The following is a 17,474-nucleotide window of genomic DNA, read 5'->3' on the forward strand; positions in this document are numbered from 1 at the left end:
CTTGGCAACGTCAGAAAGAAACACAAAGGACATCACGGTAAAAACAGGGATGGCAGAGAGAAACTTGGGAAGAAGGGCAGGAAATGGCAAACTCTCCTCCCGCCCCAAATTGTGCTGGAGCATACTTTATAGCGTGTCTTACAGACAATGGTGGTTTTAACAAAAGAGCAGACCAAAAAATAGGCAACTGAAAGTGTAAGGTTGCATAAAACCATGTATCTCACAGTGAGATCTTAAGCTAGTGTTGTATCTAAATTTGTTCCATGCTTTGTTTATTACAATCCACGCTATATCTCTTTGTGTTGAACAAATTTTAGTATCTTCTTTTCCAGTAGAAGTAAGAGTTCAGATTCTGTCTGCAGCCTTTGAAATGTGTACTTTCTGTGCATAACTGGGTCTTGTTATTCCTAAACAACATCTTACATGGAACAGTTAGATGGAAAACTCAGGCCTAGTTTCCAGCACAGTTCTCAACCTCCTACCATGTTTATCTACCCTTCCTTGGTGGTCTTTGTCTGTTCTGGTGGGATGGAAAATGATAGCTCCCCAAAGGCTGCCAGATCCACTGCCCTGCTCTCAGATGGTGCGGTGCTACCGGTAATTGTGTATGTCTCCTAAGGCCTGATACTCCAATGACGAGAGTTAACTTGTTGTTTTGAAAGAAAATAAAGTTTACTGCATTTTTGGTTGGTAGGGACATACAAAGTTGCCTTCAATTGGATAAACAGTAGCATTAATAAATAATAATAAGATTATTGTTATTTTTAACTTAAGGCTTGATAAGATTTTCCCAGATAGGAAGCAAAACAAGCCTTTCACTGCAAAAATTAATGGGTTAAGTTCCATGGCTATCCATCTGAAGGAGATCAGGATGAAGGATTACAGTGGTCCCTTCTGATCTGTGGGTTTTTTTCAGTACTTTGACCTTTGCAGATCTAGCTAGTTAGGTAGCTAATGCTCTCAGAATACAGGTGAGTCAGGATTTGGGTAGCAAAAAAAACAGAGGTAATGCAGGCCATAGTTCACAATTTTGTTCCAATGCCCTGGCAAAAAAGCCGGTGCCAGACAACCTGATATCAATTGCAGTTGAGTATCTAATCAATCAACATGCTAGGAATTCTCCTTCAGTGCTTAACAAGTTTCAGTTTCAAGATGTTAACTCCTCTGGCAAAATTACCTGATGCTTTCCCCTCTAATTTGGTAAGTCCAGAAATGAGAAGGTAGCATATCTTGAGACTCATTAGATTTCTCAATGAATGCAGTAATGCAGAAAGTCTGCTTGCTTAATAATTTACAAGACCTGTAACTTCCTCTGATGGTCTTTAAGTATTAGGAAGAACCAAGGCAAAATAATTAAGATAGAAGGTTTTCTTTCAGGTTGAAGGTAGTATTCAGTCTGCAGTACTTGGTGGTGATTTTGTTTCATGCCTTAGATGAAGCTTTGTCTGCCAGAAGCTGCTACCTCTGCACAGCTAGAGAGAAACTTGATGTGCAGAGCTGGAATCCAGTAAGGGGGAAAAGGGGCTGTTCAAACATGGACCGAAGGAAAGTAATAAACCTAAAATAAATAATAATAATGAAAATCTAAAATAACATCACTGATGCAAGCAGACTTCCTTGTTGTCTAAGACAGAAGATTTAAATGCTATTTGCTGGCATAATTTTTCAGAGGCATTTCTGCTTGCAGCTTCAGTTAAATGAAAAACAAATCACAGATATGTTAAAACTGCACTGTGTGGGTCAGACTGTTGTTTTCAATGAGCAGTGGTAAAACCCCCACTGTGGATTGAGTGTGGTTTAAAGTCCTGTCATTACTGCTCACAGTGATTTAAAAAATAGCATGTTCAATATGCTTTTGAATTACGTGAATGCTTCTGTTTTATATAATGAAGGAGAAAATTATTAACAATACACTAATTTTTTGTTTGTTGCTCAGATGGGATGTTTGAGTCCCTAAAATTGAATGTTAGTGTGAATCACTGTCTCTAGAGCACTGATAATAAACTCTGCTTTCAGATGGATTTATGTAAAGGTTTGGTTTTCTTTTTCTTTAATCTTTTATTGGTTTATAATGGAGCCACCACCAGCCTTCTAGTGGGCCAGGCATGGATAGCCATCTTTTAGCTTATGTCTCAGCAGCCGTGATATACTGGCTCATTCCGGAGTCTCTTAGATTTTTGGATTTAATTCAATTGCTCCGACATCACATTTTTTCTTGTTGATCTGAATAGGAGTTATTCATAGTAAAGCATCATTAGTTCAAGTCCAGTAAATGTAATGGTGTGAAGAAAACTGTATAAAGAAATGTGGTCCACTGAGTTCTTTTTAGACCTATCTTAGGTGAAGATTTGGCTGCTGCTTTGGTTCAGGAACTTTATCAAGTCACTAAATACCCTAGATTAAGCTTTGTTTATCCTCTCACTTAGCATAATGAATCGAGAAACCTTCCAGTAAAGTTAGAAGAGTGACTCTTGAGTTCTACTCATATAATTTAGTAACTGACTGACAAACTAGGTAGGAACCTGGTCACCTTTTCAAAAAATAAATAGAAGAAGCTAATGTTTAGAAATAGTAGGAAAGATCAAACTGAATGTCTCCATCAGTGTCACAAAATTTAAGCTGGCCATTTAGGATCTGCTGTATTTACAAAGGAAATTTGAATGTGCAGAAATCACGGTATAAATATGTTTCTGTTTGCAAAAATCTCCATTCAAAAACATTGGCATTTATCTGAACACTCATCTTAAGAAGTTTGATCCCAATTATCCAAGTGCAGGCAACCAATCCTGAGAAGTTCATTGCAACCGGTCTTAACGTGTCCCCGTGGCGTTCGGCAGTAATGCTGTTTTGTGCTCCTGAGAACCTTTTGCCACCTTCACAGATGAATCACTGCAAGGGCTGATCCTTCAAAGTCTTTTACTGAAACACTCTTATCTGTCTGTCCACCTGGCTATTGGAACTTTTTGGATAGAGAGCAAACTGCAACAGGGGTCATACAGAGAAAATAAAAGATTGTCTTTTAAGATTTCTCTTTCTTACCATCTCTGACACCTTGCAAGTACTGAACTGATGGAAACTAGTAAAATCTTTGGGTTAATGGAGTCATGACTAAAATGTCCCATGGAGGTCCAGTGCCATAACAGCATAAGCTAATTATCCCTAGATCTGGAAGACATTAAGATATGGATTCCTTTTTAGCCGTACTTGCATCTAAGTGCCCAACAAATAGCTAGACCTTGGTTCATCAACACTTTTCCTGAAAGGCAGAGAACAGTAGCAAAAGAAGCCATCCCTGGAGCCAGCTTTATTGCAAGGGGCATCTGTAAAGGGTACAAAGTATCTAGGAATCTAGTTCATATCGCTTTGCCTGCTGAAGCTCAAGAGCCTGATGGCTTTATCATATGCTGTGATGGCAGAAGCCCAGCTGTGAAACAACATTAAAACCATTGCAGTAGGTCAGATGAAAGAAATGTTGTGAGAGCCACTGACCGATTAAGCAGTCTGTCATCAGTAATTGATTTTGATCAAGTGGGACAGTAAATATGTGTGGGAGAAGTAAAAAATAAGTCAAAACTGAACCTATACCTTGTACTGACAGTTATAAAGTAGGGAAATACTGTGCTGTACTTCTGGTGTTTTAATTTATGTGTGCAGATAGGAAGAAGTTGCTTCTCTTTCCATTTGGAAAATGGACATTGGACTCTTAATGCACTTACTGAGTTGAAGTTAAATAAGTGGAGAGTGCCAAGCCAGTAATAGTATAAGCAAATAGACCTCTATTACGTCAATCAAGTTGTGGCTATTTATTTTAGAGCTGTTTTTGGCTAGTGTATTGTGCTCAATATATTGCATTGTGGAACAGTTTGACTGTGCTGCAGATTAGTCCTCTGGAGTATGTGGTAAAAATGTTCACGCAAAATATAAAAACAAATGTGGCTTGGTTGTATCACAGAAAGATTTAACTCTGCAGAACTCTACGTCGGTTCGCATGCTGCACAGCCAAAGCTCACCGTCTCATACTGAGCTCTTATAATGAAAGTGCAGCTTCTACCGTCCAAAAGCCCTTTAAATAGTATAGCTTACATCAGGTCCGAAAGTGAAATAGGCTACTTCAGCAAAAACAGTTCTGTGTCTGCATAACCGCATTTAGGGTTTTTGTCAGTATGGAAACATCTAAATTCAAAAATCACACCACTAAATTATTAGTACTATACCAGCAGAAGTTTCTACAGTTAACCTAGTCTCAACCAATTCTGCAGTGAGGTTATAACCATAGGGGAATGAATCTGTGGGTACTTTCCAGCAGTTTGCTGGATTGAGAGATGAGTGGAGCAGAGGTTTTCCCACCCAGCCTCATTTAAAGCATGTGGGATATCAGTATCCATATGGGAAACTTCATGATTAATCATTGTGGAGATTTGTCTCTGTGGAAGACATTTCATTTAGCCCAGGATTGAAAAACAAAGGATATGTTGCTGCCACACTAATCAAAAACACAGACAATCTGCTGTTCATATGTGCCAATTGTTGCAACACTGTAATGTAAATGCACTTAAAGATGAGACAAATAATTATAGGCAACCCTTCTGCAGAAAGCTTATAGGAATATGGGCTCTTTAGGGGGATGCTTTTATGTGCATAAAAAGCCTTTCACATACTTAACTCTGGTTGCCAAGTTCTTTGTGCTTGCTGTTGGTAAGTAAATCAGGCCATAGCACCTGAATCCAGAAAGTGCCAAACAAAAAGCAAAACTGTAGTCAAGGGGTGAAGAAGGTCAATGGAAAATCCAAACAGTAGGTGTGTTTGTGTGCTGTGGTGGTGGGCACGAACACATAAACTGACTTGAATCCCAGAGAACCATATTTATTTATAAACACAGTAGGTATAGCTGTGCTCATATTGCCACTCCATTTAGTTTCTGAAAGTTTCTATGTAAGAGAAAAGCATGAGCACTGCCACTGAAGAGTATCTGTAGAGAAATGGCCACTTCTGTAGGTTATGCAATCTGTCAGATGTGGGAATATAATACTTTTGAAAGGATCAACAGTAGCAAGGAGTGAATTGTTTTTGTTCAACCAAGTTTCAAAATGTATTTTGTAATATTATCTGTTAATATTGAGGCTATTGCTGAACTAAGGATCAAATCATTGCAGTATGAATAGATACTTCTTCTACAGCTACTATTACAGTAAGAATTGTACCCTTCCCTTTCTCCTACAGTTTCAATAGTTTCTTCTTTTCTTCTCGCTTCTTGTCCCAAACAGGCTGTTGCCCTCGACTGTTGAGTTGTTGTTCTACAAAGCTGAATTCATACAGAACTTGAATACCATGTGCAAAAGAAGAAAAAAAATGCAGAAGACTCAGAAAAAGGCAGCAGGAATGATCAAAAGTCTGAGCAAGAAGTGACTGAACTGCTTGGATTCTTCAGTTCAGAGAATAAATGAGCAAGGTAGGATCTGACAGAAGTCTACAGATCGTAAGTGGCATGGGTGTGTACTGGTCACCAGCTCTTACAGTACAAGAACCAGGGACTGTCAAATGAAGTTAGCAGGAATCATGTTCAAAAAAAAAAAAAATTGGATGCATTGAAGAACAAAGTCTCCATGGCTTTAAGAGGAGATAGGACAAACACCTGGAAGGGACAGCTCTATTGGAAGTTACCAAATGGCCACATGAAGCTCAGGAAATATTTCAGCTTAAAATAATTACAGACTGGAAAGTACTCCAAGGAAGTATCATATATGTTTTCTCCCGTTCTTAACTTACACGTGAGGTGTGCCTGTGGCCACTGTTGAAGACAGGATGCTGAACCAGATGGTCATTCTGTAGCTCTTATGTACCTTTCTGTTATAGCTGAGGTTTTGCCAAGATATTTTAACCTCTGGTTTCTAAGACGTTGTGTTTTCTTACTTGGTCAGTCTTCCAAGTGCCAAATTTAGTGCTGGTATTTCCAGACTTCTTCAAGATAATCTTGCTCCTTGTATCTGCACAATTAATTCAATGTTATTAGGTGTGATTAAAACAGGACTTTTGAAACTAAAGTTCAGATGGCATTGTCCTTCCGCTCGTGCCTTGAAATATTATTGTAAAAATGACTGCATCTTTCTTTCTGCTTGATATTTCCGTGGCAGTATGTTCCCAAATGAGCCAAAAGAACCATGGACCTTGTATATTGGCAGCTATTCATACATTGTTCTGCTGCTCATGTGTATGCTATTCAAACTATTTAAAACTATCAAACTATTTCTCTCTAGGTGCATAAGCTTCGATTTCCAAGCTAAATTTGACTTGGTTACTTTTATCACAAATATAAGCCACTGATTCTAGCCGTTAGTTGTTTTGGGGCTTTTTAGCTCAGTATCATTTGGGAGTCTTACAAGCAAAATTTTGATCCATAATATGTTGGATACAAGACCAGTGCAAATCTTACATGTCTTTGCTAGAATGCAAGACAAGTACATAAAATAATTCCTTATTATAATTCTTAGTGGTAAGTGTTGCTATTAAGTCATCAGCTAATTTCTGATTCTGTGAAAGAAACATGTTTTGGGCAGAAATTTTCCAAGCCTAGGTTTGTTACAAAGTAAATTGTTTTCTGAATAAAAAGCTTTTAAACAGATAGACAGCTGAAAGGACCGAAATTCAAAAGTTGCAGTTTGTATGGAAATTGTCTTTATTGTGGAGTTGTCTATAGGTCTTTTGTTTTGGCCTTGAGTTCCAGTTGTCTCCTTTGCACTGCAGCAGCCATCTTGTTTAGTTTTTGCCATTAGAAAACAATCAGATAACCAGTGTTGCCAAGTACAAATGCGTCTCATTTTTAAAGTTCAGCTGTTTTCTCCTTATATGATGAATTTTATAGAGCGGCTGCTGCATGATACCTTTCAAATATGGCCAGCTCTGCCAGTTCTCATGAAAGGGTTGTTTTGGCCAGACGTTATTGTTGCTGCTATTACAAGTTCCGTCATTGCCAGCCAGACCTTCTGGACTAAAACAGCGCAATTTTCTGCCTTCATATTTAAGGAGCTAACTGGCATAAAAGCAAAACCTAGCATTTGTCTAGGTGCACAGCAGAAAGAAGCAGGTGCATATACAACAGTGCAAGGACTCAGCAGGAGAGAGCCAGTATCTGTAGGATTTGCATCACCATCGCAAAAGCCTTCTTAGTAGAACTGAGTAATAGTTGAACTAGATTGCATCACAGGACAGAAGATATCTAACAGGGCATATGAGACCAAGAAAAAAAGAAAGAAAAAAAAAACTACCTCTGTGTAAAAAAATGACTACAGCTGAGAAGCTAAAGGAAGGTAGAGGTGAATATAGAGGTGTACAGGCCCAGTCAAGAAGGTATCAATATACGGTTGTAAGCTGAATATTTGGCAGGTGGAAATTAGTAAAAAATGTAGGTATCCTATTTCCTTATTAATTCATGATACTGGTGCTGAACATGCTTAGTTGAAACAACACCTGTCCTAAGCCCTCCTATAAAATAGGCTTCTGGAAGGACTGCTGAAGTTGATTAACTTTGTTCCCCCACCTAGTTTGCTTTTCACTCTTGTTCTGGTTTCACTCAGGGCTGGAAATGAGAGTTGTCAGGAAGGCTAGTTTTGTGGTGCACAAGGAAATGCAAGAGCTTGCCAATGGAAACCTTTGTCTGGCTAAATTTTGTTAAAAACGTATTCATATGAATTCAAGTGACGAGCCAAATGAGTTGAATTCCTCATTCATTCTGTGAAGCTTTACATGATGTGACAACCTGGGAATGACACACAGTAAGACTGCAATCAAACTCAGTTGTCACAAGCTCTCTGTTAGACAAGCATCATTGCCAGCACTTGTGTCCCTGGTGCCAGACAGCAAACCGTAGCTTTATTTTACTAGGTAGACCAAAAGATGGAAGAGTATGTTCTCAACTAAGTGTGTGTTTTTTGAGGAGCCTCATTCTTTATTTCTACCTCCTCTCTGTAGCTGGTTTCAGGGACTCCATATTTTTTAAGCTGACAAGACATGCCTTTTCTTTATTGCCAAACTGGTGAAATGGCTTCCAAGAGAAAAGAGAAGGGGGGTATTTTGGTTTTGAAAGCTTCCACTATATTTTTTTTCCTTGTACACATCTTTTGCACTTGACAAGCAAAATGATTGGATTCAGTAGAAAGTGTGCTCAGAAGTCAGAGTCCCTTTTGCAGCATTTATAAGGGAAAGTACAACCCAGCTGTTGGCAAAACATAGCCTCATTGTTTTGGCAATGCTGTTTCATTTACCTTTTTTTCTTTTATACTAACTTGTTTGCTCAGGTATTGGAATTCAGACTTTTTCCTTCTTTTTAGAAATTCACACCCTTTCTGGCAAGGCTTGAACTGTTTTTATTGCTTACAATTATACCTACAGGTAAAATAAATACTTTCCCACGGATGCGCTGGAATCCGGTATGGTTATAAGCTGATGTAGCTGTAAGAGCGGAGTTGTACAACTAGTATTTCTGCTGTTCTGTCTTTTCCTTCTGACAGTTCTTAAAGACACAGGGCTTGGATCTGCTCTTGCTCTTGAGTAATCAAAGCAATTCTTTTTAAAGGCAGCAGGGTTTCATCTATGCTAAATTGGTATGGATGAGAAAAGAACTAAATGACTCCTAGAGTAAAGACCTCTAAGGGAAACCTAACATGGAGGTAATTTTGCAACACAAATATTGCTGCGGCCTGTAAGCATGTAACTGTCTTAGCACAGCTCTATCCTGTGTGCAGAAAAATGACACTGAAAGAACATTTTGCTGTCATAAAGTAAGGCGTAGAAAAGTTAGGAAATGGCCTAATTAAGGTCACCTGTGTAATTCATTATGATTCATTTTTTAATTATCTGATCACATACTATTTTTTCCGCAGAGCCCTCTACCTCTGTGCACAGGATGTTCAGAGCACTCTTAATGAGCAGCTATTCAGTAGTTTGTTTTATCTTCATTGTTCCATGTGTGGCCCAAGGCCTTATTTACTGCATGCTATTAAATCCTGTTTTGAGGGCTAAATCCATAAAAAGACTTTGGCCTGGTGACCCTGTGTGCTGAAGTATCGAACTTTTCGACCCCCTGCTGTCTAGTGTTGAGAGGTAGAGTTTATGACCCAGGTGTGCTGTTGCAGCTGTATTGCTATCAAGGTGGGGCTAGTTCCCTGCTCTGGTACTGCAGCGTGCTGTATGGACGTGCCAGATCTAGTCACTCCTAGCTCAGGTAACCTTAGGAAGTAAATGCCATTCTGTGGCATCAGCCTACTGTTAACAAATTCATATAAGTGTCTCCTTTCATTACACAGTTAACTGGGAGTCTAGGATTTGTGACTCATGCATCCTGTTTTCAGTGATGTCACTTATGTGCTGAAAAGCCTTGGAAAAGTATTTCACCAGTTGTGACCCAATTTTGCTCTCTGTAAAATGGGAATAATGACATGGGCCAAACGATGTCACAGAGGTGTTCTCTGGCTGCAGGATTTAAAAATGCTTTGGAGTCTTGGATATTAAATGTTAGGGAAAGACAATGTATTGCTTCTGCATCCAAAACTGAATGTCAATGCTCTGGAAAGCTCCCCTTGTCTCATCTGCCTGAACTAGATTATATTAGAATAATTGGTGATTCATTTTTCCATATGAAAACAGGCTACTTCTAGTGCTCTTAAAGCTGGTATCTTCCAGAGCCATTCCAGAAGTCCCATGAACACATACTAGAGAAAACACAAGAGAATCACGGAGAGAGAGTGAAACATGCCGTCTTATTCTCAGTTCAGACTATATGAAGATTATGTCCACAGCCTAATATGGCCGTGGACCATTCTTTAACCTGGAGAACATAGTTATGAAGAACTTGGCATGACTCACATCCATATTATCACCCTTTTCCTCTCACCAGAAGCTAGGGTGCCTTGGCGATGCTGCCTAGTGGGAACAACTGTTGGTCTTTGCTATCACTCAGTCCATGCTTAGGCAAGCTGGGGGAACAGTACTTTGCAAAAGCCAAAGCCATGTTTGTGAGTAGGCTAACAACAGTGCGGACAGCCATCAATCAGACTTGAAACCTGTGCTCTGGTCCTGTTTAGTTTATCAATATAGACATAGCTTAGGAGGTGTGTAGGGTGCTCAGCTTTCTACAAATGCATTTGTCACTGTGAATATAGGCAACTCCTTAAGGTCTGAGATGTTTCATTGTTTTACATCAAGGTAGTGTAAATGGGTCTAGATTATACCCTGAAATTCCTTGTGATTAGAGCTGACTAGAAATACTGTGATGTAATGACAGTAAAAGCCCTGCTCTTTGATAGAGTTGTGGGAATGTACCAATTCTGATGTTTTATGCAGGAGAAATTTTGCAAATGAAGAATGAAATTTCTTCTAGGTGAATAACAGAAGGGTTTTCTCTATCCCAGAGTACCACTGGTTTTTATATTTCTGAGAGGGATGGAGAATTAGGAAGAAAACTACAGTAGCTACTTGAACCTGAATCTCTTGCAGTTTAGATGACATTGAACCATGGGGTCATTCATTATATGATTATTTTTCTGTTTTCTGTTGTTATTTGGTAGAAGGTAGAAGGATGTAACCATTTGCAAGGATGGTTGTTCTATTTCCACCTCCCCCCCCCCAAAAAAAATGTATACATATACATAGAGAGAGAGAGATTACTGGAGTTTTTCCTTAATAATGTTTTGATGATGTTTTCAAGGGCAGAGAAACAATTTGCTGCTTATTTCTACCCTGAGGTCCTGCCAGTGTGACCTCATGTTCATTTTCAGCCAACAGCTGCATTGATTTTCTGCATTGATTTTCCTTCATTTATACATAATCTGAATTCAAAAGTGTGTAAATGATACTTGAATTGTCCCTCCTGTGTTAACGTACTGGAAATATTCATTTTATTGACTGAGAATGTGCTTCCAAACACATGAACACATAGCAAGTGAAAGAGACTGCAGTTAATACGTGTAATAAAAACAGATCTGTGAGAAGCAGGCATGATTGTCCAAAGCGAGCATACATCTCTGGAAACAAAATTTTCTTCCACCACTAAGGACCTGATTGCTTTAATCCCTGATGGACCAACACGTGGGAAGCAAGCTACATAGTGGAGAACAATCTGTATAACTCTCCAAAGTTCAAAACAAGGATTAATGCAGGTTAGCAATCCCACATACAGTATAACTGATCTCTAAAATAGGATAGATGTTTAAAAAATAATAGGAAGCAAACCCCCCAAAATATATTCTAAATATATTTTCCAGAAAGTGGGACTGAGACCTGAGTTAAACTGTCCACTTCTGTCATTTCTCTCTGAGGTCTTTCATGGTTTGCTTCCGACTCCTTCCTTCAGACTGATCAGAAACTGGATTTCAGTGTCACTAGTACTGTCCATGCCCCTCTTTTGTACACAGCTTGGTGAGTCTGATCTGCGACCCATGTTCAGCCTGAAGGAGCAGCCCAGTGCTCAGATACTTCCCTGATCCTTATCCAAACCGTTCTGAAGCTCTTTCTATAAGTTTCTTTCTATAAATGCAGTGATTCAGCCTGACTGGATCCTTGTTGTAGGCTATGACAAAACTTGGGTTAACTGTACAATCGGCCCTGCTGGCAGGACAGACTTTCTTGCTAGATTTATAGTACTTCCTGCTTCTAGCTGGGCTGCAAATAGAACAAGAACAGCCTTTCTCGTAGTGTCTTGGCACTGCTCCTTCTAGAGGGAACCCAGAACAAACAGGATACAATGAAAAATACCAAACTTTCATGAACTTCTTAAAAAAAAAAAAAAAAAGCCTTTGCTTGTGGTTGGATTTGGTGGACTTTTCCTGGGTTGTTCCATACTTTATTCATGCCAGTTCACTCACCATTAACTTTCATGAAAATATATACAGTGAATACATAAAGTTATAATTCTAAGGACTAGACATAATTCCAGTTGCCTTGAAAAGGTGATGTTTTGGCACATCAGAATTTTAATGTTTTCAATTTTTTTGCTGCCTTTCTCAGTATCACATTTGCACAGCCACTTTTTGTACTTGAATCCATCACTGAATGTCATTCTACCAATGAGCTAAAACCCTTCAAACACTCAGTCCCTTTACCTCTGCCTTAGACAGATTAATGAAAAAGAACGTTTGAGTGACCTGCTGAAGACTGCAAAAGGAGGAGATAATGGAGCAGAAAATCAAGGACTCCCCAAATCTGTCAGGTCTAAAAGACATGACAAATAGTCCACTGAAAGTAATAGATTTTTTTCATTAACTTCATTAGCTTTCATATAAAACTCTAAAAACATAAACATATAAAAATGTATTTAAAACATATAAAATGTGCATCATAAATAGCTGCAGAATAAGAAATATAAGACATTAAAATATGATTAAAGTCATCTGAATTCGTTTAAAAATTGCATGCTCCACCCACATATGCATTTATTAGCAGCAAACAGCTAAACAGGTTAATGGAAATCAGCTAAGTACTGAAGTACTTAAGTTTAAAATCAGCTAACTCTAAAAATACACTCAAAATGATCAGATAGGTGAAGCTGAAGACAGTGTTGGAAAGTCAGAATGAGGGGTCAGGAGCTTAAAACCCCATGACTTCAGGAGGCACAGTACATAGGCACAGAGCAAGGTCTGAAAAGTCAGAAAATAGGCATTTGTTTCCTATGCAACAAAATTCATACTGCTTACTTTTCTGTAATAAAACCATCTTTTGTATGGGTCCTGTTCTGCACAACCCGTCTTTAAATGTAAAATAGTTAGTCTTTTTTGTTTTATTTTAGAATGTTGCATTCTTTGGGAAGCTCCAATACCCTCCCTTCATCCATCCTTTTTTTTTTACCATCCTCTAAAAATAAGTAGAAAAACATACGTGTGAAGTAAACCCCACTAAAAGTATAATAGGGACAAAGAAACACTGACCCTAAATCCCAAATGAGACGGAATATTCAAAAAAAAATGGAGGTAATAATAAGGATTTTTTTGTTTTTATTGTTTTCCTTCAGAATACCTACTTGCAAACAAACATTAGTCAGAAGGGCCACTCCAGGCCAAGCACTACTGCTCCATAATGACAGCCTGGGGGTGGCTGAGGGCACTCTGCCTTCAGCCTGGCGTTTCACCCCGCACCAAGGCACACAATCCTGACAGCAATGTGTATGTACCCTGTTGTGCCTTATTGCTCACTTGACATATAGTTTCCTGCATGAATCAACTGTTTCCTGTAGCTCTCCTTTCAGCTTAAATCCTGCTTCTCAAGTACCTCTTACCTGTCCTAGCCACTCAAAAGGTAATATCAAAAGGAATTAATTACTATAAATTATAGGCTGAACATTTGCTTTGTGTTATGGACATAAGCAGGCAACAAAGGGACACACTACAGGGAAACTAATAGAGATGGACTGCTTGTGATACTTACTCAAAAATTAAGTGCCGTCAAGCCGATAGAGTTTAAGGTGGGTTTAAATTGTTATTCATGAGATATGAGGTTTTGCAGACTGTTTTACAGCTGCTCTGAAGGGTCTTTATCATCTCTTGGTATAAAGCAGGGTGAAGAGCCTTTACAGCAGCTGTATGGCAGCCGGAGAAACCCCTACTAAGATTCTTGGTGTAAAGCAGGGGTTCCCAAACTGTGATACACATACCATTGGTGGTGCACAAACCATTTCCAGATGGTAGATGAAGGCAGCTTCTCCATTCCTATGTGAAGTTTCTTAAAAAGCCATGGGATGTTTCCACACAGTTACTGGAAGTCACCACGTGCCTTGGTGCAGACACCCTGCAGCACAACTCAGCTTGTGCCCCAGCAGTGGGCAGCGTGGCGGTGCTGACCCAGGCTGCTCCTGGGGGTCTGCACGAGCTGTCACTGCTTGGTAGCTGGTGAGGATGGGCAACGGAGTGTGTGAGTGCCAGAGGGGGCGAGTGGGAGAGGAAGGGGGTGAGGCCTTTTCCTTGTGTGTGGGCAAACGTGAGAGCTGGTCAAAAAACAAGTTTTGTGGTCAAAACTGAGCTGTGCTGTCATTGCCTCTGCTGATAGCACTGCCATTGACATTCATTCAAACTCAGTAAATCCTCAGCACACTGGGTTAATAAGCCCTTGGCACACAGGATGAATCTAACTAGAAAATAATGCAGAAGGGCACCTGTGCATTAGATCCATAGGCCACAGAGTATAGGATCTATGTGCTTTGAGGTGCAGGTAAAGCGCATGTCAAATGTCTATAAAACAGCTTTGGTCTCTCATAATGTTCCTTAATGCACCACAGTAAAGTAACAGAGCAGGATGGTTTTTCAGCTGTCATGGGTGCAACCAGTAGCTGGTTATTACAACACACCAGCTCACCTCAGCCAGGGCGCTGCCTGGGATTTCTGCTGATCCCTGCTCTTCCCTTTTGCTACCACATCATTCTCCTTTTCTTCATGTGAGTTTTCTTTGATTTGTTCGCTCATTTTGAATACATTTCAGTGGCAGGAGAATGTACTTCGTTTAAGAGAAGACTACTTAAGACAGCTTTCTAGGTATACCTTTGTAGATTTCCAGAGTTGCACAGGCTATTTACTTTCTCCCATCATTTTCACTACCATGATACTGTATCAGTTTTCTGATCTCATACTAATTTAATGATAATGGATTATTGTTATAATTCCAGCAATGAAATAGGCAACACAGTTTTAATTTTGGGGAAATGAGGGCATTCAGATATTGAAAAGAATGTTTTTCAGCACTGATCTAACACAGAAGTGTAGTGAGATATTTTCCTCCTAAGAAAGCCTTCAACATAGCGTTTCTGGTGAGCCAGTTTGCATATTTTCACACTGGTGATTACTTCACAGCTGGGAATTAATCAGCATCTACTTCGTTACAAAAGCCCACCCACCATGTGTGTGGGGGAGGAAGGGGTCTACTCTCCCTTTAGTTGCCCATCAAAGCTTTGGGCCTAAATTGAGGACCTTTTCTATTATATTGCTTCCTAGACCTGATCACTTCTCATACCCTCTTTTCTGCTGTAGTATCTGAGTGTTTCCCAGTAGTGAGTTAAGCAACACAACTAACATCTGTCACGTGTGGTTTGTTCTCTCTCTCATCCTGCCTCCAGGGAGTCTTTCCATCGAATTCTATGGGCTTTAGATCAGGCTCTAAATTAGTCTGAAGACTTTAGGATGAGTGTTTTGTGTGTGTGTGTGTGTTATGTGTTATTGTGTTTTTTGTTTTTGTTTTTAATTTTTATAAATGTCTACTAACTTTGCCAGCAACCAGCAAGTGGTAAAGACAACTAGAAAAAGAGGAACTTGTTGCTAGGATTGGGGATATTAGATGAGAAGAGATTTTTTTCTAACTTCTTGCAGCTGCATCAGTTTTTGCTAAGGCCTTTAGTACTGTACTGGCCTTTCACTGCTTTTCTGACAGTCTCAGATGGCAGGGAAAGCAGGCTTGTAGTTCTGCCTGCTGGAACCTCTTCCACACTGCAATAACAGTAATCCTATATATTTCATAATGGAAGAGAGTTTGTTTTTATTAACCTCCATTTGTTCATCTGTGTCTTTCCATTAGCACACTGGTTGGGCTCATCTTCCTTAAATAAATACCTACTTATAGAATTGCTTTTTTTCACATCCATTTTAGCTTCCTTTATGGGCATAACCTCTGCATGTTGTTTTCCAACAGCGTTCAGTGGAGCAGAAGGAATGGTTTATAGGTGATCCTTTGCAATGTTCATGCAGGTGAAGGCAGGGAGAATGCTAAGCTTTGTCTCCAACTTGTATATATTGCAGCAGAGTAACTTGACCTTTTTTAAACTGAAGGACCACCTAGACTTTCTGGGGAAAAATTGATCCCCATATACAGTGTTATCACGATAGTTTTCTTCTACAACCAAATGAAAACAAAGCTTTGGATATCCCTTTATAACTTCATGTATTAGCCATTGGCATGATTGTGTGTATATGTAATATCTATTTCTCTAGCTATATACGTATACAGATATTAGCATTTTGAAAGCTGTCTTTCAGTGTCTCAAGACCACCAGTGCTTGAGAAATGTAGGTATCCAGAACTCTTCCAAAGTCATTTTACGGCAGCCTGAATTTTCTTGAGATGTGACAGAAAGAAAACCACAGAAACCAGGGGTGTGCTGTCCAGTGATTTGAATACCATTTGGAGTGAGTTCTTAACTTTCATAGTGAAATGTTCTTCCTAGCCTCAGTGTGTTTGGTGATGGGGTCAGAGCTGTTCTGCTGTCTTCCACAGGGATCACTAGAAAAACAATCTCTTCTGAGAAGTGACTTTACACTGTGCATCATGTTATGAGCTCTAAGCTTCCTCTTGCTGAGAACTGTTGCAACATCTGGAGTATCAACTTGAGCTGGTTGTCAGCTTAAAAACAATTAACTTTTTTGTTGAATAATTAAAGCAATTTTTGTCACCATTTCTAACTTGGTCACTGCTTTTGCACAGTGGCTAGGGTTACTGTGCTGTAAATTCTCAGGTCATCAGGGAATCCTTAAAACAAGGAAAAAAACATACTTATTTTTGCATGCTCTAATGAGCATTGTAAGAATCATGGAATCAGGTCTTCATTGTTCATCTTTGCAGGACATCCTATTAAATTTTACAGTTTATAATTTCATATGATGGTATGTTTCATCCCAAAAAGCACCTACCAACAGATATCAACCTGTGTACACTGAGGCTACAGAAATTCCAAGTTCTGTCCCAACATACACATGAATAGATGTCTGAAACACAGCTTAATAAAACTAGCAATTGCACAACATGCAGTTTTCGGCTCTGTTGAAAGAGTGATAAATCTTCCCAGTCAGTACTGGCTATGATTGTAAATGTTCAAGGATGAACTATCTGTGCTTCAGAAAACAGTAAATTTGTCCAAAAGGGATCTTCATTTCATCGTTGTAAAGAACTATAATTCAGAAGGTACACATGTGAAGGAAAATACGCAGCTGAAAGTCTGGCTAGCTGTAGAAATAAGGTTGAAGTATTTCATACTCAGACAGGAACAAACAGAGCAAAAGCTGTATATAACCTCATTCTCCACAGAGAGACATTCAGTACTCTGAACCATTCTTCAGGCAGTCACCTCTTAGTTGTGGGTTATGAATGATGCTTGCAAAGATAAAAGCCTGAATTTGCACTCAGTTGGGTGAGTGTGAATTAGGAGCAACTCCACCAAAGCCAAGAGGGCTATTCTGGTTGAAGGGAGAAGGAGGCCATTCGAGAGGTCATTTGGCAGCCGGGTTAGTAATGGCTGAACCTTCTCCAAGTTGTGGTCAGTCTGGCTAGGTCTGCATGCTGCCATCTGACTCATTTATCTACATTTACTGTGGTTGCCAGAGTGGTAACTGATTACCTGCATTGTTCGCTGATAACGTGTGAACTGATAGCTCAGTTCTGCTCTGAAATGCTACTTGTGTTAGAGACATCAGGTTTGCAGGGAGGAAGTTTAGCTCCAGTGCAACACCTAGACAG

At 39.4% G+C, this 17,474-nt stretch overlaps 1 long non-coding RNA gene across 1 annotated transcript in view; it reads left to right on the plus strand.

The window, feature by feature from the left end:
- Nucleotides 1-17,474, plus strand: part of LOC121070894 — a 255,648-nt gene that overhangs the window by 96,533 nt on the left and 141,641 nt on the right. Inside the window, exon 7 of the long non-coding RNA XR_005820282.1 lies at nt 5,265-5,449. This is a non-coding gene — a long non-coding RNA (uncharacterized LOC121070894). The remainder of the gene's footprint in view (nt 1-5,264; nt 5,450-17,474) is intronic.

This window comes from Cygnus olor, chromosome 5, assembly GCF_009769625.2.
Source record: "Cygnus olor isolate bCygOlo1 chromosome 5, bCygOlo1.pri.v2, whole genome shotgun sequence".
NCBI classification, from domain to species: Eukaryota; Metazoa; Chordata; class Aves; order Anseriformes; family Anatidae; genus Cygnus; species Cygnus olor.